This window comes from Polypterus senegalus, chromosome 11 (genome assembly GCF_016835505.1).
Source record: "Polypterus senegalus isolate Bchr_013 chromosome 11, ASM1683550v1, whole genome shotgun sequence".
NCBI classification, from domain to species: Eukaryota; Metazoa; Chordata; class Cladistia; order Polypteriformes; family Polypteridae; genus Polypterus; species Polypterus senegalus.
The window spans coordinates 125,520,935-125,544,608 of record NC_053164.1 but is presented as its reverse complement, the minus strand read 5'-3'; the positions used below and the strand labels follow the sequence as shown (position 1 = coordinate 125,544,608).

At 37.1% G+C, this 23,674-nt stretch overlaps 1 protein-coding gene across 3 annotated transcripts in view; it reads left to right on the top strand.

The window, feature by feature from the left end:
- The first annotated feature begins 1,723 nt into the window (after positions 1-1,723).
- The window catches only part of kansl3 (KAT8 regulatory NSL complex subunit 3), a 147,619-nt gene continuing 125,668 nt past the window's right edge, over positions 1,724-23,674 (top strand). For 2 of the 3 annotated variants that reach the window (XM_039769603.1, XM_039769602.1), the window contains exon 1: positions 1,726-2,010. The gene's annotated coding sequence lies outside the window, so the exon portion shown is untranslated. Of the gene's footprint in view, positions 2,011-23,674 lie in introns of all 3 variants that reach the window. The other variant, XM_039769604.1, reaches the window with a different exon arrangement.

Genomic DNA, 23,674 nt, shown 5'->3' with positions numbered 1-23,674 from the left:
AAAAAATGGCATGTATGAACTTTTTCAGTTTTTTAGATCAATACTTGACAACTGTCTTGGCTTGAAAAACTAAGATATTTGGTAAGTTTTTAAACTTTTCCTCCATGCCCCAAACACTACAATGTAAATGCTAGTGTGGGCATGATTTTTTTTAAATTCATAGCGAATAACACAATTTTTAGAACATGGAAAACATATATAGGAAGTATATATAGGAAGTTTGTGAAGAAATAACTAACTTGAAAAACACCAATCGTATTCTTTACCATCACTGTAAGAATTCCATCCATCCATCCATTATTCAACCCGCTATATCCTAACTACAAGGTCACGGGGCGCTGGAGCCAATCCCAGCCAATACAGAGCACACGGCGGGAGACAAATCCCGGCAGTGCGCCAGCCCACCGCAGGGCATTTACTGCATTGTATTACAGAAAAATCAGAAAGAAGGCCAAGTCAGTTCTGTGAGACAATAGCCATCCTCTTTTTCCAAAATTTCAGCTGTTGCCATCAGGCTACAGAATTAAGATCCTAAGGGTAAACAACAACAGACAAAAGAATTCTTTTATTCTCCCATACAAAAATTTTGAATTATTTTACTTGTATGGATAATGCTGAATTCTGAATTATTTTGTGCATCGTTAAAGAGAATTATTCTTGTTTGTACTTATCTTTAATTTGTGTACTTACGATAAAAAATGTTTGCCAGTTGTGCCTTGGCTTATTCTTGTTGTATTTATGTAACAGTAACTTATGTTTTTTTAATTTCCTAATGAAAGTGAATTTCCCTATGGGATAATAAAATTCTTCTGATCCTAAAATGATGATGTTTGCAACGCTGTTGTAAAAATTTCAGCATAGAAGAATTTTTTAAGCACTAAGCAGTCCCGTTCTGTAGGTTTGTGTGGTCTACTAATTTGTAGCTGAGCTACTGTTAGTTATAGGTGCTTCTACTTCACAATAATACCATTTACGCTAGGCCAGGGGAATTTAGCATAGGAGAAATCTGATGTACTGACTTGTGGAAAAGATGGTATCCTATGACAGTGCCACTTTTAAAGACACTGAACTATTCAATACCACCTGTTCTGCCTCCAATGCTTTTCAAAAGAGATTGCATGTCTATGTGTTTGGTTTTATGCACCTGAATAATGAGTGCTGCTTAAACATCTGAACTCACTTATTTGGAGGTGAATGTTTGGCCATATGGTGTATATACCCAGTCATGGCACTGTTACATTCGCCAGCTCTCTGCCTAAATCCTGAGCTATATCAATGGTTAATATTTTCTTGTTATTTTTTTAAATATACAATTATATAGCGATAAGCCTACAAAATGACCGGGTGAACGACAGACTGAGGGCAGAAACCAACCCTGTACCTGCCATCAGTTCATCGCAGGATGACATAAAAACTTCAAAATGCAGCAGTTAATTCATGCAGTTAATTTGTATTCCGCACTGTATCATGTTTGGTTTCGTTCGAAAGCAGGCACATATGCTACGTCTTAGTTGAAGACTTAATTAATGTAAAAAAAATAAATGAATAAAAGTACTCCCATTTTTTCCAAGGGCAAACCATTTTGAATACCCAACTTTCCCTGCGCGGTGCGCCACTGCGCATGATAAAACGTAATAAATTGGGTCACGTGTTAGACTTGACGCTAGTCTCCCATGTTTAAGAATGTGACGTCACTAAACGGGCTTTGTCGAATTGCCTTCATACAGCGCCTACCCCGTCCGCCACTGCGCTCCATTCCGGGATTTTGGTGGTTGTCTTTTATGCGACGCTGTTCGAACTCGGGCTGTTTATAGTAGTAAAATAGCTTTTTTGAATCAACGAGTAATAGCAAAACGTAACGAAATGGATTATCGGAAATAGCGCTGGAGAGATCTGAAGATGGGACAAAGGGATTTAAAGCGGAACTGTACTTGTTTAATTGCATTTTAAGTCTATTTGGCGTCAGATGGACCCCGTCATGACGTGAGGAAGGAGAACCCGGCGAACGAAGTAAGATATGTTCAAGATCTGGGGCCTGTTTTTTTCTGGATATTGTGCTGTTCAGTGAGACTGGTGAGCAGAGTGGCTAGAATATTACGAATCCTCAGTGTTTCCCACGGAAGCACCGGAAGATCAGTGACCCGTTGTCTGGAGTGGTATATTGTAAGGCCGAGGGAAATATATTTGTAAAAACAAAGTCAGGCTTCAGTGTTTTCGCGTGTATGGTTAAATTACGCAAATAGAAATTTATTATTACTTGTTTTTTATTATTGCAGTGTCCCACTTATTTTTGAGAAAAGATATAGAAAGCCCTGAAGTGAATTACGGCGCGCAGCAACGTCTATCGGTAATATTTTTTTTAGTTTGGCGGATGACGTTCTCAGATAGAGTTGCTGTTTTCTGTTAAAAGTACGGTAACGGGATTGTTTCCCCCCAGCGTATCTTCAGCACATTATTCGCAGCGTTTTATTTCATTTTTTTTCCTGAATGCTTACACACGGTTTCTAATGGTAAACCGTTTTTCAAAACTTTGCACACAATAACAGAGAACAATCGCATCATGAAGGACGTCAGACCTCTCTTGCAAGAGAACACAACACGTTCATTCAAAATAATAGAAACTTTTCTAAAAATTGTATTTTTGCATCAAAGGCTACACACACACTTACGCATTTTCAGTGTGCAGTGCACCGCAGTCTGATGTAAATGGTTTCAAACGTATCAGACGTTTCCTCAAATTGACATGCATGTAGCCAATATAAAACCCAAATACCACGGGGAATCATATATTTATATTTTTTCATTTTTCTGAAACCAATACATTTGTACCCATACTTGATCATGAATATTCTTTTTACAGGCAAAACAAATATAGAAGTAAGGAAACGACTGGAAAGGAAAAAAAATGTATACATATTGTATATATCATAAGGTGCTGTCGCCAGACCCAAACAGGTGACAGGATGCTGCCTAATCTATAAAACAGGCGATTTTCTCTGCCAAGTCAGCTGGGGAAGTATCATCTGCCCTGATGTATGCACCCCTGGTATGCCATTTCATCTACAGTATCTCCTTACAGTCCTCCTCCAATGCCTGGAGAAAGGGTATCGGCTGTAGGGCTGCTAATCGTACACCTTCTACCCCTATGATGAGAAGAAAAATTACTGCAATGGGGTTGAGGAATGGTGTGTGTGGTGGGAGATAAAGCATGAAAAGTAATGGATGGTCAATAAAACAATTTTGAACCAGATACACCTGCTGGGAAGTTACACTATATCACATTATGACAAATCTGGAGTGCTCTGGCCCATTCCCATTGTCCTGAGGTATCCGTATATTGGGTAGGGTGTTGAGGAATGTGATGATGTGGGCCCAGCTTCCCACATATTTGAACTATAGATGACCACATGATCAACCAGAGTGGCCCACAATGGTTCACTTTTGCCTTCTTCTGTGTCCTTGTCCTCATCCTCATCTTATATTCACATCTCTTCCCCCATGTTTCTGTGCAATATTTGCCATCACTGTCCAAACTAAGAGAACTAACCTGTTGCCTGCTTATAGTGCTCATTCTTTGCTATTTAATGGAAGAAATTGGTTGTGTTTTCAAACTTGAGAACTCGTGTGCCATTTTGAAAGGCAGTGTTTCCAAATTAAAAAAGCAAACGCCAGGAAAAAAAAAAAGATTTTAGTTTGGTAATTGTGTTTAATGCAGAGAACTGTGCGTAGTGTTTTGCAAAATGTGTATTATGAAATTTCAAAAATGTGCCTGCAGTTCTTTAAACTTAGTTAAAATATCTGGCACACAAGTAATAGTTTTAGTTTTTCTGTGTTTAGGAGCAGAAGTGAAGCGAAGTTTATCACATCTAATGTCAGAATGTGTAGTTTTTCCTTAGCTGTCAAAACAGTTTCATGCAAATTAGAGTTGTGGAGAACCAGTGATTGTCTTGGGCTGACTGGGCCCATGGTGGGAAACAACCCTGGACAGGAAACCAGTTCATCACAGCATACACACATTCACTTACTCTAGGACCAGTTTGGAGTTAACCTAAAGTGTACATTTTGGAGGAAACACAGGTAGGTAGAATGTAAAAAAAAAAAAAAAGCTACACAGGCAACAATGAGATTTGAACTTGCTGTCAGTTCCAAAGTGCTGGCCTTCTAAACTCTTTTTCCCAGCGCAAATGATAAATAGTAGACATAGTGTTAGTAAATTGATGCTTTATATTATGAATTGCTAAAGTTATGGTTTGATAGGAACTGGAACATAGTGTTCTATTTTTGTAAGTATTTAGATGTTTAAGTTAACTAATGTTTCCAATGAGGATGTGTTCTTTGAGGATCGAAGTTATTTTAGATTAATTTTTTTAAGTAAATGTTTTCTTGTACAGTTATACACCCTTCAGTTTATTTACTGTTTAGTTTTAATACAGTTACTTGCAATGTACCTTAGATTTTATTTTGAGAGACTAATTTCCGTTAAGCTTTAATTTAGTCTTAAACAAGGGTATTCATTGAACATTGAAAAATGCATACAACAGCACAAAGTTTTTATAGTAAGACAAGTAATTCACACAACCTGCTAGACATTTCTGGTTCAGTAAATAGCATACTGGTGCAGTTTCTACTTGAGTTTAATCAACTGACCTGGACAAACAGCTGCTTTCTGCAGACACAAAGTAAAAGCTTGTATTCTTTCAGTTTATTTGGTATGTTTGTGTTTTTTAGAACTAGGGGGCTTTGCCCCCTGTTCGCTTCGCTCGCCAACTCCCATTTTTGTTTTTCCGGATACACCCTTTTAACAATTTTTTTTTTCTTTAAATTCTTGCTATTTCATTAGTTTCACTTTTATTTCAGAACTTCTGTAAAAGCAATATTTGGAATCTTAAGAGTCCCAACGTGCTGAGTCTTTTTAATGAGGTCAGTGAGACGTGTTTAATGACTTTGTACCATAATTCAGAATAGCTTTCTCTGTTTGGAATTTCAGTACAGACAAAACGTTCTACATCATCAGCAGTTAATTTTCTTTGCAGAGTAACCAATAAATGCATGTGAGGTAAACTCCGTTTTTGAAATTTTCTTGACTTAAACTTCAAAGCCTTACAATATTTACATACTTCTGACATATCACCTATGTCCATATATTAGATCTCTATTCGCCTTTTTGTTATTTCTCTGAGTAATAATTTCTCTTTCTTTGCGCTAATGCGATGTTTACTTTCTTTTTTTGACACTGTCGTTTTTTTCTGCTTTCATATTCTGTATCTTGCTCTGCATGTGTTTCGCGTCTGTTTTTTTTGAGTCTTTTGAATTCCAGTTGTCATTATCTCTAACTTGCTCTGCATGTTTTTGGCCCCCTTGTTTTTTAGCCTTTTTATGACATATTACTTTGTTTACTACTCTGTCTTTTATTTCTGACCTCACTTTATCCTGCTTTTTTTTATGACACCTGTTCCGTGGTGATTATTTTCCCTTTTTTGAGTAATAATTTCCGTTTGCGCTCCTGCGATCTTTATTTATTTTTTTTCTGCCTTCTAATTTTCCTACTTCTGCACATGTATCGTGCCAGCCATTTTTTTTTTTTTTTTGAGCCTTTCGAATTCCACTGCTTTCATAATCTCTACCTTGCTCTGCATGTGTATAGTGCCAACATCCTGATTGGACGTGCTTTTTTTTTTCCCCAATTACACTTGTTCCGGGCTGATAATTACTTGCCTTATTTTCTGAATTCGCACCTAGATGATTCTTTTTTGTCTCTCCATAGCTTTTGAGTCTTTTTTCTCCACGCTGCTTTCTTCTTCGCTTTGTCGTCTACATTTCATTTATAACATACTAGCAAAATACCCGCGCTTAGCAGCGGAGAAGTAGTGTGTTAAAGAAGTAATGAAAAAGAAAAGGAAACATTTTAATAATAACGTAACATGATTGACAATGTAATTGTGTTGTCATTGTCATGAGTGTTGCTGGCATATATGTATGTGTGTGTGTATGTGTGTATATATATATACAGTGGTGTGAAAAACTATTTGCCCCCTTCCTGATTTCTTATTCTTTTGCATGTTTGTCACACAAAATGTTTCTGATCATCAAACACATTTAACCATTAGTCCAATATAACACAAGTAAACACAAAATGCAGTTTTTAAATGATGGTTTTTATTATTTAGGGAGAAAAAAAATCAAAACCTACATGGCCCTGTGTGAAAAAGTAATTGCCTCCTGAATCTAATAACTGGTTGGGCCACCCTTAGCAGCAATAACTGCAATCAAGCTTTATGATAACTTGCAATGAGTCTTTTACAGCGCTCTGGAGGAATTTTGGCCCACTCATCTTTGCAGAATTGTTATAATTCAGCTTTATTTGAGGGTTTTCTAGCATGAACCGCCTTTTTAAGGTCATGCCATAGCATCTCAATTGGATTCAGGTCAGGACTTTGACTAGGCCACTCCAAAGTCTTCATTTTGTTTTTCTTCAGCCATTCAGAGGTGGATTTGCTGGTGTGTTTTGGGTCATTGTCCTGTTGCAGCACCCAAGATTGCTTCAGCTTGAGTTGAAGAACAGATGGCCGGACATTCTCCTTCAGGATTTTTTGGTAGACAGTAGAATTCATGGTTCCATCTATCACAGCAAGCCTTCCAGGTCCTGAAGCAGCAAAACAACCCCAGACCATCACACTACCACCACCATATTTTACTGTTGGTATGATGTTCTTTTTCTGAAATGCTGTGTTCCTTTTACGCCAGATGTAACGGGACATTTGCCTTCCAAAAAGTTCAGCTTTTGTCTCATCAGTCCACAAGGTATTTTCCCAAAAGTCTTGGCAATCATTGAAATGTTTCTTAGCAAAATTGAGACGAGCCCTAATGTTCTTTTGCTTAACAGTGGTTTGCGTCTTGGAAATCTGCCATGCAGGCCGTTTTTGCCCAGTCTCTTTCTTATGGTGGAGGCGTGAACACTGATCTTAATTGAGGCAAGTGAGGCCTGCAGTTCTTTAGACGTTGTCCTGGGGTCTTTTGTGACCTCTCGGATGAGTCGTCTCTGCGCTCTTGGGGCAATTTTGGTCGGCCGGCCACTCCTGGAAAGGTTCACCACTGTTCCATGTTTTTGCCATTTGTGGATAATGGCTTTTCACTGTGGTTCGCTGGAGTCCCAAAGCTTTAGAAATGGCTTTATAACCTTTACCAGACTGATAGATCTCAATTACTTCTGTTCTCATTTGTTCCTGAATTTCTTTGGATCTTGGCATGATGTCTAGCTTTTGAGGTGCTTTTGGTCTACTTCTCTGTGTCAGGCAGCTCCTATTTAAGTGATTTCTTGATTGAAACAGGTGTGGCAGTAATCAGGCCTGGGGGTGGCTACGGAAATTGAACTCAGATGTGATACAGCACAGTTAGGTTATTTTTTAACAAGGGGCAATTACTTTTTCACACAGGGCCATGTAGGTTTGGATTTTTTTTCTCCCTAAATAATAAAACCATCATTTAAAAACTGCATTTTGTGTTTACTTGTGTTATATTTGACTAATGGTTAAATGTGTTTGATCAGAAACATTTTGTGTGACAAATATGCAAAAGAATAAGAAATCAGGAAGGGGGCAAATAGTTTTTCACACCACTATATATATATATATATATATATATACACACACACACACACACAATAATCCCTCGCTATATCGCGCTTCGACTTTTGTGGCTTCACTCTATCGTGGATTTTGAATGTAAGCATATCTCAATATATATCACGAATTTTTCGCTGGTTCGCGGATTTCTGCGGACAATGGGTCTTTTAATTTATGGTACATGCTTCCTCAGTTTGTTTGCCCAGTTGATTTCATACAAGGGACACTATTGGCGGATGGCTTAGAAGCTACCCAATCAGAGCATGTATTACATATTAACTAAAACTCCTCAATGATATGCTTCCTGCGCGGTGCTTGATTGTTTGCTTTTCTTGGTCTCTCGCCCTCTCTGACATTCTCTGCTCCTGACGGCGCTCCTTTAAAGAGAAGATATGTTTGCATTCTTTTAATTGTGAGAAAGATCTATATATATATATATATATATATATATATATATATATATATATATATATATATATATATATATATATATATATATATATATATAAATATATATATATATAAATACATATATATATATACATATCTACATATATACTGTATATACATATATATATATATATATATATATATATACTGCTCAAAAGAATTAAAGGAACACTTTTTAATCCGAGTATAGCATAAAGTCAGTGAAACTTATGGGATATTAATCTGGTCAGTTAAGTAGCAGAGGGGGTTGTTAATCAGTTTCAGCTGCTGTGGTGTTAATGAAATTAACAACAGATGCACTAGAGGGGCAACAATGAAATGACCCCCAAAACAGGAATGGTTTAACAGGTGGAGGCCACTGACATTTTTCCCTCTTCATCTTTTCTGACTGTTGTTTCACTAGTTTTGCATTTGGCTACAGTCAGTGTCACTGCTGGTAGCATGAGGCGATACCTGGACCCTACAGAGGTTGCACAGGTAGTCCAACTTCTCCAGGATGGCACATCAATACGTGTCATTGCCAGAAGGTTTGCTGTGTCTCCTGCACAGTCTCAAGGGCATGGAGGAGATTCTAGGAGACAAGCAGTTACTCTAGGAGAGCTGGAGAGGGCCATAGAAGGTCCATAACCCATCAGCAGGACCAGTATCTGCTCCTTTGGGCAAGGAGGAACAGGATGAGCACTACCAGAGCCCTACACAATGACCTCCAGCAGGCCACTGGTGTGAATGTCTCTGACCAAACAACCAGAAAGACTTCATGAGGGTGACCCAAGGGCCCCATGTCCTCTAATGGGCCCTGAGCTCACTGCCCAGCAGCATGCAGCTCGATTGGCATTCGCCATAGAATACCAGAATTGGCAGATGCACCACTGGTGCCCTGTGCTTTTACAGATGAGAGCAGGTTCACCCTGAGCACGTGACAGAAGTGAAAGGGTCTGGAGAAGCCATGGAGAACATTATGCTGCCTGTAACATCATTCAGCATGAGCAGTTTGGTGGTGGGTTAATGATTGTCTGGGGAGGCATATCCATGGAGGGTCACACAGACCGCTACAGGCTTGACAAAGGCACCTTGGCTGCCATTAGGTATCAGGATGAAATCCTTGGACCCATTGTCAGACCCTATGCTGGTACAGTGGCTCCTGGTGCACAACAATTCCTGGCCTCATGTGGTGAGAGTATGCAGGCAGTTCCTGGAGGATGAAGGAATTGATACCATTGACTGGCCACCACACTTTCCTGACCTAAATCCAATAGAACTCCTCTGGGACATTATGTTTTGGTCCATCCAATGCCACCAGGTTGCACCTCAGACTGTCCAGGAGCTCAGTGATGCCCTGGTCCAGATCTGGGAGGAGATCCCCCACAACACCATCTGTCATCTCATTAGCAATCCAGGAGGATTTCTTTTTCCCATTGAGATTTGATGTGTTTTCAAAGTGTTCCTTTAAGTTTTTTGAGCAGTTTATATACAAATCTCTCTCTCTCTCTCTCTCTCTCTATCTATATCTATATCTATATCTATATATATATATATATATATATATATATATATATATATATATATATATATATATATATATATATATATATATCTATATATATATATATATATATATATATATATATATATATATATCTCTATATATATCTATATATATATATATATATATATATATATATATATATATATATATATATATATATATATATATATATATATATATCTATATATATATATATATATATATATATATATATATCTATATCTATATATATATATCTATATCTATATCTATATATATATATATATCTATATATATCTATCTATATATATATCTATATATATCTATATCTATATATATCTATATCTATATATATCTATATCTATATATATCTATATCTATATATATATCTATATATATATATATATATATTATCTATCTACTTATATATATTAGGGGTGGGACTCGATTAAAAAAAATAATCTAATTAATTAGAGACTGTGTAATAATTAATCTTGATTAATCGTATGTAATCACACATGAAACTTTGCCCCAAATCGCAAATGTTTTTTTTTTTAATTTAAAAGGGTTTTAGTGGGCGACAGAATCAAATAATAAACATGGACGTGAATATTGTAAACTCAAGCTCTTTTAATTTCTGAAAAAAATGCTTTTAAACTGCATTTCAATTCAAAACAGAAACAAAAATATCATCCCTGGCTAAAATTGGGCAGACTTAAAAATAAAGTGGTATTTTAAGTACTTTAAGTACATTTTCAGAATGGTGTTGTCTTTAAATAATAATAACAAAAATTTCAACATAAAGTGCAGTTTTTCTTCTTAAAAAAATAAGGCAGAAACATCAAAGGTAATTTGACCAGCTTCACCTTTAAACTCTGATTAACCTTAGCCAAAATTATTTTGTACATTAGGCTAAAACAGTGTGATCATTTAACATTTTGTAATTAGATGTAATTAGAATTACTAACGGTCACGGAAGTCCAATGATCCCCAGTAAGAGTCACAAAGTCCACTTTCTGTAATGCATCTAATTTTGCTTGCTTTTCAGTGTGCACAAAACCATGCTTTTATCAAGGCTTCCGTCAGGTAGTCTTTTGAAATGAAATTTTCCTCTGATCAGTCGTAGGAACACGCTTTATTCCGACTCTAACATTTTTGTAGCTCTGATGTGTGCATCAGTGTATTCGATGTACCAGGAAATCATGCATTGACAAAAGTTCCCCTTTGCTTGGAATTGAAAGTGTGATTAAATGCGTTATTTTTTTTAACATGGAATGGAGTACATGCATCGAAGCTTCTCAGCTGTGCTTGTGCTAAGAAAAGGAAATATATATAAAATAACGTAACATGATTGTGAATGTAATAGTTTTGTGACCGTTATGAGTGTTGCTGTCATCAAGGATTTGATTATAATTTGTTTCAATCAGGTTCGTATTTCGACAGTTTGCACAAAACCACGCTTTTATCAAGGCTTCCGTCGGGTAGTCTTTTGAAATGAAATTTGCCTCCGATCAGTCTTAGGAACGCGCTTTGTATCCATTATTCATAAAGCTTCAATTGGTGATCTGTCTTTCTGCGTTAACCGCATATTTTTTCATACGTCTCAAACCAAGGGGATGCGAGGGTAAAATAAATTGAGAAGCGCGCGTACATACTCAGTGCACCCTCTCGAATCAACCTTGACATTGGCGCTAGAGGCGAAGCCTCTACCATTGCACCATGGAGTGTGGTTTGTCTATTTGAGAGTATGTAGATCAGGATATATATATATATATATATATATATATATATATAATACCAAGGCATCAGCGGAGAAGTAGTGTTTTAAAGAAGTTATGAAAAAGAAAAGGGAACATTTTAAAAATAACGTAACATGATTGTTAATATACAGTAATTGTTTTGTGAGTGTTATGACTGTTGCTGTCATCAAGGATTTGATTATCATTATTTCTTTCAATCGTTTTCGTATTTGTAGGATGTGTTGTTCAAGTTACATTCGTGTTTGTCAATCGTTGTATAGATAACAGGTTTCATTCATCGATTCATTTCATACTGCATCAATAAACAGCTCGTTTTCCTCTTTATCTGAGACGTGACACACTGCGTACACGGGGTTTTTTTTTTACACTGTCTTCCTTTAGCGGGACATTGACTTTTTCCACCCCACGGCTGTATTTAATGTTAGCTAAGACCCGGCACTTAAAAGTTTCTCTTGCAGTTTCGCTGAGTTTGTGGCAAACGCCACACTGACCATCTCATCTTCCTCTGCATAAGCACAGTCCTTCACCCGTGAATATTTAGCGGCAGTGTTTCTATTGGATTGCTGCTGATGGACGGCCTTATATGGGCAGGGACTAAATTACGTGGGAGGCGTAACTCCGCCTCCCACGGGCATCGAGCAGAAGTCTATTATCGTATATGGACGAAAAAGTAGGTTCCAGTTATGACCATTACACATAGAATTTCGAAATGAAACCTGCCCAACTTTTGTAAGTAAGCTGTAAGGAATGAGCCTGCCAAATTTCAGCCTTCTACCTACACGGGACGTTGGAGAATTAGTGAATAGTTAGTGAGTGAGTCAGTGAGTCATTGAGGGCTTTGCCTTTTTTTTATTAGTATAGATTGTCCTTATGTGCTTTATATGCGCTGAGAGCCCTGGGTCTGTGTGTGCTCAAAGCCTTACACTCACATGACTGAGTGTTTTGCTGCCCAAGATCTGACATAAAGATTTGTGAATCTAAAACGGGATACTTTTGGAATTTGGTTCTGTACACGGGGAAAGGGATAATGTTTGATCCGGAATATAATCAGTACGCCGTTGCTACGTCATCTATGCTGACTCTAGATTCTCTGCTGGAACAAGGTTACTGTGTATCCATGTACAATTTTTGTACTTCACCAGAGCTATTTGACATCTTGCTGCAAAGACATACTGACACATATAGAACAGAGTGTCGTAACCATCATGGCATGCCTGAAGATATTGGTGGAGCTAAATTACAGCAAGATGCACTAGCAGCTTGGCAAAAGGGTAAAGTGCTTGCGCTGAATTGGAAGGACAAGAAAGATACTTGTTTTCTTAGTACTGTACATAATGCAGCTACAGTCTCTGTACAGGCAAAAGGCAGCAAGCAGGGTACGAAGCCTTCTGCTGTAGTCAATTACAATAGCACAATAGGCAGCATAGATCGTGTGGATCAAGAATGGACTTTCTATCCAGTTATGCAGAGGCAACAAAAGAAATACTACAAAAAAATATCATCTGGTGGAACAGCGCATTCGGAATGCATTTGTGTTATACAACCAAAAAGCTGGCAAAACTGTATCTCATGCAAACTTTACATTCCAGCTTGTACAACAAGTCATTGCCGCACATCCACCATCCACACTACCGCTAAAGAGACACAGTCGACCCAGCATATTGCGGATCTTTCCAAAGCGTCTTTTTGGTAGACATTTTATTGAATATAGGTACTCGTCGACTTACTTCATTCGTAAGTTCACCTGATTCCTGGTCTAGGAACTCCACGACATCTTCCATTTTACATTCCAATGAAAGGTCTTTTGACAGTTTCACTATTTCTTCATGAATCTCATCAAGTTCTTGTTCACTGTTAAATCCAGCAAAAGCATTCCTTCCATACGCCATTTATACACTTTTTTCCGTCACAGAGTCCCACGCGGTATAAAGAATCTTGCTACACTTACGAATATCATACTGTTTCCAAAAGTCGCGTAGTGATAGTTCCGGGTCGGCATCTATAGCGGCTATGGCTTGGGCGAAGGTGATTCTGAGATAGTTTGCCTTTAATGTAGCAATCACACCTTGGTCCATCGGTTGAATAAGTGGAGTAGTGTTTGAGGGCAAAAAAACACTTTCACATTGGGATAGATATCAGCAAAGTGACGTGGATGTCCAGGTGCATTATCAAGCAACAGTAAAATTTTGAAGGGAATTCCCCTCTCCAAACAGTTCTCATGCACTTGATGAATGAAACAATTACTGAACCAATCCTCAAATAAAGCCTGGTTCATTCAGGCCTTATGGTTTGATCTAGTTCAGATTCTTAAATGCACGTGGATTTTCGGAATGATAAATTAAGAGTCAGTCTATCCTTGTGTGCTTTAAATCCTGGCATGCTTTTTAGCTTCTTTGTGGATGTAAGTGCGTCCTGGCATCTGCTTCCAATATAACCCTGTTTAAATCCACATTAAAAACCTGCTCTGCGAGATAACCTTCATTCTTAATTATTTCGTCTAAACTATCGACAAACTTACTAGCTCCTTCCTCATCTGCACTCACTGCTTCTCCAGTCACTCAAACATTAATGCAACTGGAATCTTTTCTTAAACGTCTTAAATCAACCAGTACTTGCCACAAATTCTTGACTGTAGTCTTCTCCGGCACGTTCCTTTAAAGTCTCAAATAGACTTTTAGCCTTCGACTGTACTGTAAAGAGGCTTAACGGCGTCCGCTTTTGAATCTGATCTTCCATCCAAATGTTTAACAATTTCTCCATTTCATGGATGGGCCCTGTACGTTGCTTCCCCGTGACTCTGTGCTGTCTTTAGCAAGCTTGCCTTCAGTTTATCTGCAGTCAGATTATCTGGCGCTCTATATTTCTTTCTAGCTTCTGTTGGATAATTTTTGTAGAGCTGAATGGGTTGGTTGCAAAGAATGCATACATCCTTATACAGGAGGTGAACTGACTGTGAAGTTGTAGAACTACAGGCAGTAGATGCATTGAATTCAGAGCAAGTGTGTCTTCTCTTCAACTTTGATGACTCTTTCTCTGGCTTTGATACTTGAGCTGACTTCTGGGTAATCTCCACAAAGTTGTTGTACAGATCATTTTTACGCTTCAAGTGGTACCTCAGTTTTCCTTCCTTTTTGAGCTCCTTCATACGTTCCACAAATGTAGCATTTTTGAGTGCTTCGGCATGTTTCAAAATAGTAGGGTAGCCCTTTGGAGTTGCCTGTGTGAGCCTCTGAACTTGTGTATCCGGGCCTTCACAGATAAAGCAATTGAACATAGGTGGAGTAACGTCATCGTGCATATTGCTAGACTCAAATGTCCTGCAAAGTAGAATATGAGATATATAGAGAAATTATTTTTCCACAATGGAGTGTTTGATATGAAATATAAATGCTAACAATCAACTCAGAATTTGTCCCCTCAAAAGTTACTTAAGGCTCAATTTTAAAAAAATCGATTTTTTGAAAAATAATTAATCGGTACCCTAACTTGAGTTGTTTTTTTTTTTTCAGGGTTTCCCATGCCATTTGAATCTCAACATTTTAATACATTTTATTACACACCTTTACAAACATATTGGTGAAGTAATTGTTTGGTAATGATTTAGTTGGCAGATAGTCATATGTTTCTCTTACTAAAAACATGATGGATCATTACCACATGAGATACCATCAAAATATTAACTGCTTTATATATCAATACATGCATGATGTATTTTTTACATTTTTTTAAATTTTCATAGAACAGTCAAACAAAGAACAATTATCACAAAAGCCTTGACTTGGGGTCCAGGAGCAGCATCTGAATATTGCACACTTTTGCATTGTCAATAGAACATTATACTGTATATTCATATCCAGTATTTAGCTTAAAAATTGACAAACCACAAAGTAATTATCAAAAAGTAATCACTGTATATAAGAGAAATAAAATCTAAACGTTGCACAAAATATCTAAATATTTCACCTTAAAAAAAAAAAATAAATAAAAAATTTGTTAGGCAGATAACTAGCGTTTAAGTTTTGTACTTCTTTTCCTCAAAGACTGCGCTATAGGATATAGTGGAGAAAAAATGTAATCGTAACCTCCTTAGAGTTGGATCCGAGCATCACTTGGGCTGTAAAAACAGTGTTAAAAGCTTTAGTCCCAAGTGTCATTTTGGCAATGATATAGACGTGTCTCACATAAGACCAAAAGTTTACTTGGGCTGTAAAAGCACCAACAGAGTTATTGCTGTGCATTACTCGGGCAACAGTATAAACCTGTCTTCCATAAGCTTCAAGCCAAAGCGTTAACTGAGCAACTGTGCAGATGTGTCTTCTTGTAGCCTCATAATGGCATATTGTAAGAAATACTCCTTATCAGTAATGAGGCTGTCTTCAAGCGGTTTTGATTATTATTTGTATCATTATTATACTTTACGCACTTCTGACTTTGTACTTTTAGTGTTTTGCATGTTTTACAGAGGAAAAGCGAGATTTAATAAAAATGTAATTTTTCAAGCCAAAAAATTAAAATGCTTTTTTTTTTTTTGAGAAAAAATGTAATGCTAAGGAGGCTACACTTTGTGATTTGCTACTCGCGTTGTTTAAAAACGTCACTTCAATTTTAAATAATTAATGATTCAACCCTAGTAAAGGAAATACAACTTAGGAAAAGTAATTGCAGAATGGGACAATGTATCTTTTGCCCTTGGTGTTCATCATTTTTTTAAACCTTCACTACGCACAACTTTAATTGCAGCCTTGTCTGTTGATAAATGAAACACAATGACTTATTTTATATGAATTTTCTTTCAACAGCCTGCTGGATACAGACCTGCATTAGAACGTTATTGTATCACTGACCTAACTTTACTGGGACTTGGTGCTGCTAGCTTGTCTTTCATGCACTCTCCATAACTATGTGGTTAAATTTTAGAGAGTTGTTTAAATGTTTAACAGTTTTCACAGTATGGTTTTGTTGATCAACAGCGCTGCCATTGACAATGAAACAATTACAAACAATACTCTTCATTTTGGTATTAAAACTCAAAAAAATTTCCAGGTCATCATTACTTCTCAATTTTTCTGGTGCTGCAAACATGAAAAAGTAATGTCCACGTTTTTAAAAAAATACTGTTAGGGATTATACTCCTAAAATACATTCAGCATGATGTAATTATTCATATGATCTCAGTGCCTTTGATTCACAAACACATCCAGTTTTAGTGAAAGTGTCTGTGCTTGATTACAGCATTTATTTGTTGTTTATAGCAGCCTGTAACTGGGAAACCTTTGTTCCTGACAGATTGAGAGTGATAAGCAGAAAGCGGTAATCACCACATTTTTACAATTAGAATATCAATCTAAAATTAATTGTGCAACCTAATATACATTCTATATAAACCACGATATCTGGGTTAAACCCAGCATTTTCCTTTATATACAGGAAAAGTTACTATTCTTAACTCTTAAGGTGACCATTCAGAAGGACAGCATAGTCGTGCTGACTCAAGAATCTAGCAAGCTTTGTCTGAATGAATAGTGAAAGATGCTGGCATTTCATTAAAAAATATCAGGTACATTGGAACCTTGGGCCACAACCGTAATTCGTTCCAAAAATCTGGTTGCAACCCGATTTGGTCGTGACACAAACTAATTTCCCCCATAGGATTGCATGTAAATACAATTAATCCGTTCCAGTCCATGTGAACTGTATGTAAATATATTATTTTTAAAGATTTTTAAGTACAAAAATAGTTAATTACACCATAGAATGCACAGTGTAATAGTAAATTAAATCTAAAAACATTGAATAGCACTGAGAAAACCTTGAACAGAGAAAACTAACATTACAAGAGTTAACGCTACAGCCTTGCGAACTGCTCACTGTAAACATTTTTTTTAATGAGTTTTAAGCACAGGGAAAAAATCCTTAATTTATACAAAAACTAACCTTGCAGCAAATCGCCGTGAATCTTCCTGGCTTTCTCACATAACATCACCTCTCTTACGCTATCCCCTGCAGGTTGCTTCTCTAGCAACAGATTTTCCACCTCTTCCAGCCCTTGAGGCCTCTGCTTGGTTATTAGCACTGTAATTCCTTTTGCAACATCAGCTGCTTTAATTGCCTCTTTCTGCTTCAGAATAATTGAAATCGTAGATTTTGACTTCTTGTACTCGGCGGCAACATCAGTAACTCGAACGCCCCACTCATACTTTTTTGAATAATTTCTTTCTTTAATTTGATTTAAATTTTCTTCAAACCTTTCTTCTCACCAACACTACCACTCTTCACTTGCTTAGAGGTCATGGTTATTTGCAAAATTAATGCAAAAGCATATGAAATAGAGCACAAAGAGTTCACAGTAGTGATGGGTCGTTCTTGAACGATTCGTTCATTTTGAACGAATCTTTAATGTGACTCGGGAAGAACGAGTCGTCTCGTGGGAGTGATTCGTTCAGTCGCATGCGCATTTTGCGCAGCTTCCTATAGTTTCTGTATTGGAATTGATTCACCTGTTTCGAGTCTTTGGGTTTTTTGAGTCGTTCTTTCATCACGTGACAGCCCCATAAGCTTAATCGATGCAGTCTGAGCCGGAAAGAGAATTGAACGAAATGACTCGAAAAATGATTCGTTCATTTTGCTGAACGAGACTCAAAGATCCGAGTCAGTAAAATGATCCGAACTTCCCATCACTAGTCCACAGCGAATGCACGCACGTCTGACCGAGAACAATGTTCAGGGAGAGACTGAACACGTGTGGAAATCATCGGCGCGTATGAACCGGAAGGGAAACTGGCTTGTTCGTCACCCGAGTGTGTGGTCGTGAAGAGATACAAAAGTTTGGCGAACTTTTTGGTCGTAACCCGATTTGTACATGTTCCGAGACGTTCGTCACCCAAGGTTCAACTGTATTATTTGAGTGAGGTTCACTGTGGAACAAATGGTGGTTTTCCAAAAGCAGTTTTTTTAGCAATATGTTAGCAAACAAATACATTTGCTGTGGGTATTTTCAGCATATGACTGCATACTAAACATTTAGATTATACACCACTAGTAATCTGAGAATTTTTTAATGCATGCTTTGCAAGTACAGCATGACATCACAGAGCTGTAGCAATCAAGCTTTCATGCATGTGTACTGGAAATTCACTGCCTTATCTACTTTGTGTATGTGTGATGTAATGGCTTGATCCATCTGGATTTACTGTACATCCAGCATGCATGTAACCTCTTATGCACAAGGTGTTGCATCAGGAGGCAACACCATATGTCAAAGTTGCAGTAAACCCAAATGTTAACCAAAAGTAATATGGCATTTTTACATAGCCAAGGTATTCTTCTATTAATTAAATTCAAAATTTCCTTGTTGTCTGCCCTCTTTCGTTTGCAAAATATGCAATTTGCACTTGTATATGCTGATACAAGCATCGCGTCACAGCTGAGTGAATCTTCTTTTGTCAAAGATCCAACTAATATTGAGGCACATACAGTGAAAGGCTCATTATCACTGGATAGTCTAGGTTCAGAGCATTCGAGTGATATATAGTTGCCTATGATTGGTTATTCATACTACAGGTTACAGTTGTGTGTTAAAGGCAAGAAGTAAAATGGGTGTGTAACAGCTCATCTTTATGTACTGTTACATACAATTCTTCTGCCAGAGGTCAGAGTGCATGGGGATTGTTTGGTAGGTGCGAAATAAACATTTGAATGTTGTTATACTAGGGAACTATCTTCCTCATGCATAATTATCCATATCCTGATGCTACCAATACAAAACCCCGAGACCAAAACACTTTTGGACTAAACTTTCAAAGTTTGTAAAAGTACCAGATTACAGATCAAAACATCAAATTCAAATCTGATTAAAAATTTCAGTTTTCTCTGAATGGGATACAGGGTGAAATTATATACACAAAATTCATATTATTCCTACTGATTACCTGTGTCATTTCAAAACAGTTTTCTGTAAAATTGTTTTCTCCAATGACTATTAACAAAAGACAAAAGTTTGTGGCTCAAATGTTTTTCTGATTGGAAATTGTATGTAGTACATTAAAGAGTAAGGAGCACCAGCAAACTAAAAAATATTATCTCCTAGTATTAAAAACTAATAACACAAATATTGTTTACTGAAACATATTTATTTAGTTACACAGTAGATCTGATATATCCGCTTAACCATCAGCACTATAACCAAGGCCCATTTCCTTAGGAAATCGTTGGTGTTTGTTCCTTCTATGGCTGCTGTTGCAGCCTTTGTTATTAAAATTAAAGAAATGTTCTGCACCTCTTGCAGTTTTCATTACACGCATTGCATAGGTCTGCCACAGATGGACCACACATTGATGCTGAGAAACATCCTATTGCACATCATCCCAAAAGTGCTAGATTTGATTGAGAACAAGGGAACTGTGCAGGCAAATACAGTAAAGTGAAGTCTCTGTAGGAGTGAATAGTATGGCCAAAAACCCATATCACTATATGATAATTAAACATTCTAATGGTTTTGATTGACTTGTATAATGTATTTGTAATTACCTTTAAGACTGAAATTTAATTGATAATAAATGTACCATTGACTACTTGTGTACGGTCATCCATCAAAATCCTTACCAATGCTCTGCTGTTCAGATAGATTTGACAGAAGGCATTCACCTTTCTCTGATCAACTAGTGAGCAGATTTTTACTTGCTTAGCACAAGACATGGATTCTTCCTATTGTATCTTCTGTTTTAAATCTACTTTTTTCCCCTTCCAGTATATGTCACTCACTCATAGTTCTAGATGTGTTGGAGAAACTAGCCTGAGATTTGTGCTTTGTTATACACTGCATCACCTTTCTGGAACTTTCCATTTAAAAAAAGTAGACCGAGAACCTAAAGGGATATATATTAGGCTTGAGAGGGAGGTTGGGAGCATGCACTGATACAATTCATTGACGCTCCCACTATCTGACAAACCATCTCAGGATCCCAAATTAGGACTCGAGTGCAGTTGTGCACCACGTAACACCTTAGCACCACACTAGTTCGAATGGAGTGTAACAGTGTGTGCTGGGTTTTTTTTTTTATTTTTTATTTTTAATTTTTTATTTTTTAACATTGGCCGGAAGCATGAGACAGTTTATCTTAACATATAATAAGATAAGCCTGTGAATGCAGTGATAAATGTACTTGTATTGATGTCACTCATTAATTTTTGTGTTTGAAACCTTCTGTATTAGCCCACTTTCACAAAGAGTGATGTCTATATGGGGCATTGACTACTTTCACCTTCAGATCATTACACAGACAGTGTAATGCTAGTTATGCCAAATTGCAGTCAGTTTGCAATGGATATATTCATCCATCCATTTTCCAACCCGCTGAATCCGAACACAGGGTCATGGGGGTCTGCTGGAGCCAATCCCAGCCAACACAGGGCACAAAGCAGGAAACAGTCCCAGGCAGGACACATACAAACACACCAAGCACACACTAGGGCTAATTTAAAATCGCCAATCCACCTAGCCTGCATGTCTTTGGACTGTGGGAGGAAACCGGAGCGCCCGGAGGAAACCCACGCAGACACGGGGAGAACATGCAAACTCCACGCAGGGAGGACCCGGGAAGCGAACCCTGGTCTCCTAACTGCGAGGCAGCAGCGCTACCACTGCGCCACTGTGCCGCCCATGTCATATTAGTTCTTATTTTCAGTCTGTTTTTAAATCTCTTGTTTTCAATGTATGGTGCTGTGCTTCGTTTCAATCATATGGTAATGTCAAACAGTATAGCTATGATACAATGGCACATTTCTTATTGGTAGTATTTTTGTATCATGAAATTCATTGCACAAAATTTTGCCTCATGCTTAATCCATATGTCAGTAAAAATTCTCCAGTGTTTTATAATAAAAGGGTTTTTGGCATTATTGTCCCTAAATTACATCCTCAAAAATAAACTGCTATTACTGTGCTTCTGTAATCAAGCAACTGCAGATGGCTGAAGAGTAGCGAGGACAGCACTTTAAAGTTTTAAAAGAAACTGTTAATATAATTAGAATCCTCTGTTTATATCAATATTCACTAAATAAAACACAACAAAATGTATCGCTTTAGGGATTTACCCAAACAAAATTGATTTTCTTTTGTGCCCCCATCTTTAAATTTTATTTACCATACCATTGCAAACTTATATTGTTTAGCACAAGCTGTACCCCTGTTTTGGAAACATTTTATGTCCCTTTTTGGAAGCAATTTCTTTCTTGCACCTAAGCAACTTCTCAAAAACAACTGTTATTTTAGGATTATATATACAGTGGAACTTCGGTTTACGAGTAACTTGGTTTACGAGTGTTTTGCAAGACGAGCAAAAATTTTTAATAAATTTTGACTTGATAAACGAGCGATGTCTTGCAATATGAGCAGTATGGATACACTCTGTCTGCTGAGCGTCATGTGATCACAACTGAGTTGATGGTTCTTCTCTCTCTCTCCTTATCTCGCTCGCTTGCCCAGCGCGTCTCTCTCTCTCTCTCTCTCTCTCTCTCTCCTTATCTTGCTTGCTCGCCCAGCATTTACTACAGCATTGTGACTGTGTGTGTGCGCTGTGAAGTGCGAGTCCCCATCTTCCTCCCCAAAGCACAAAGCTGAGTCTCAGTACTTTAACACTAGCTTTATTCAGCTTGAAACAGCAACAGCGCTGTTAGTTATTGCAGCGGGATCTTCATAATGTTCCTTGTATGACCCATTGACGACAGGCGCTTATAGCATGTCTGCGATCTTTTTGGATGCTCTTATATGGCGAACTGCTACAGCGCTGGGAGACTGCGATTGCTTTGGGACACTCTTCCGCGTGTCGTCCGTTGGTGGAATCCCACATGAGTTTAGAAACTCACACCAGCCATGATTCTTTTTAAAGGTAAAGTGCAGGTTAATTTGTATTATGTATTTTACTTTATATTTTGTATTAATCATTTTTATATGAATAGTTTTGGGTTGTGGAACGAATCATCTGAGTTTCCATTATTTCTTATGGGCAAATTTGCTTTGATATACGAGTGTTTTGAATTGCGAGCACGTTTCCGGAACGAATTATGCTCGCAAATCTGAGGTTCCACTTGTATGTATATGTGTGTGTGTGTATATGTATGTATGTATGTATGTATGTATGTGTGTGTGTATATATATATATATATATATATATATATATATATATATATATATATATATATATATATATATATATATATATATATATAAAGCACTATATAAATGTAATGAATTATTATTATATATTCACAGCAACCAATATACACTCTATATCACTCTGAAGTAGAAAGTAAACAATTTGTCACTGTATGTATAATTATTTACTCATCCAAACCTTTACTTTCAAAATTATTATTCATGCCTGTCCTCAAAACAATTTCTGTTTACCACTCGACATAGCGAATCCATTTTTATTTAATTAATAGCATTTTTATTTATTTTTCTTTTTGTTGTTGCTTTTTGTCTTGCATTTCATATTTGGAATAAACTAAGCACCTACATACATTTTCATACTAGCTTCTTCCAGTGCTGAGTTACAGGGCTGGGGACAGTGCCTTTCCTGGCTGCCATTTTGAGTTGCAGTTGGCAGTCATTGGGTTGTAAGCATAGTATAATCTGCCATTTTCACTGAAGGGATCATCAGAGCTGTGGAAGATTTTTATTTGTTTTTATTTTTTTTTTTTTAAATCTAGTTTCTAATCGTGCTTGCTTCACCAAGCACTTGCTTAATAATTTCATCTGACCCCTCTAATCCCAAAAGGGTGCACTTCAATTTTAATTTCTGTTTGTAATCTAGATCAATTCTGACTTTGGTAGGGTGGTGTTTGGGTGTGAGCATGATTAGAAATGTGATAAAAAAGATATTGAACAGTGTAGTTGATTCATTTGGCTATGGAGGAGTGTGAGAGATGAAGGGATTCTGCCGTAAACATGTCATTAGTTGAAATGTTTTTGTTTTTTCTTTTTTTCGTTCTGTCATGTTTTAATGTTACAACAAAATGAATGACATGATACAGAGACATTAGTCAAAGTCGAGAGTCCTTGCATGAGATATTGAGAGGTACAAGTACAGTGTGACAGTATTCGCCGGTGTGCTAGAAACACTACCTTTAGAATGGGTTGAAACTCAGTTGTCCAAAGGTAAAAAGCCTATATGGCTTGAAGTACGTGAGATCTTTGAAAAAATCAGATTCACTCAGTTGTGACATGCTGCTTGCCTTGAGGTGCAAGTGTGCAAATTGTAAATTTTAATAATGAAAGAGATGTAAAAATACCATTATTAACTTTGATTGATTTGTGA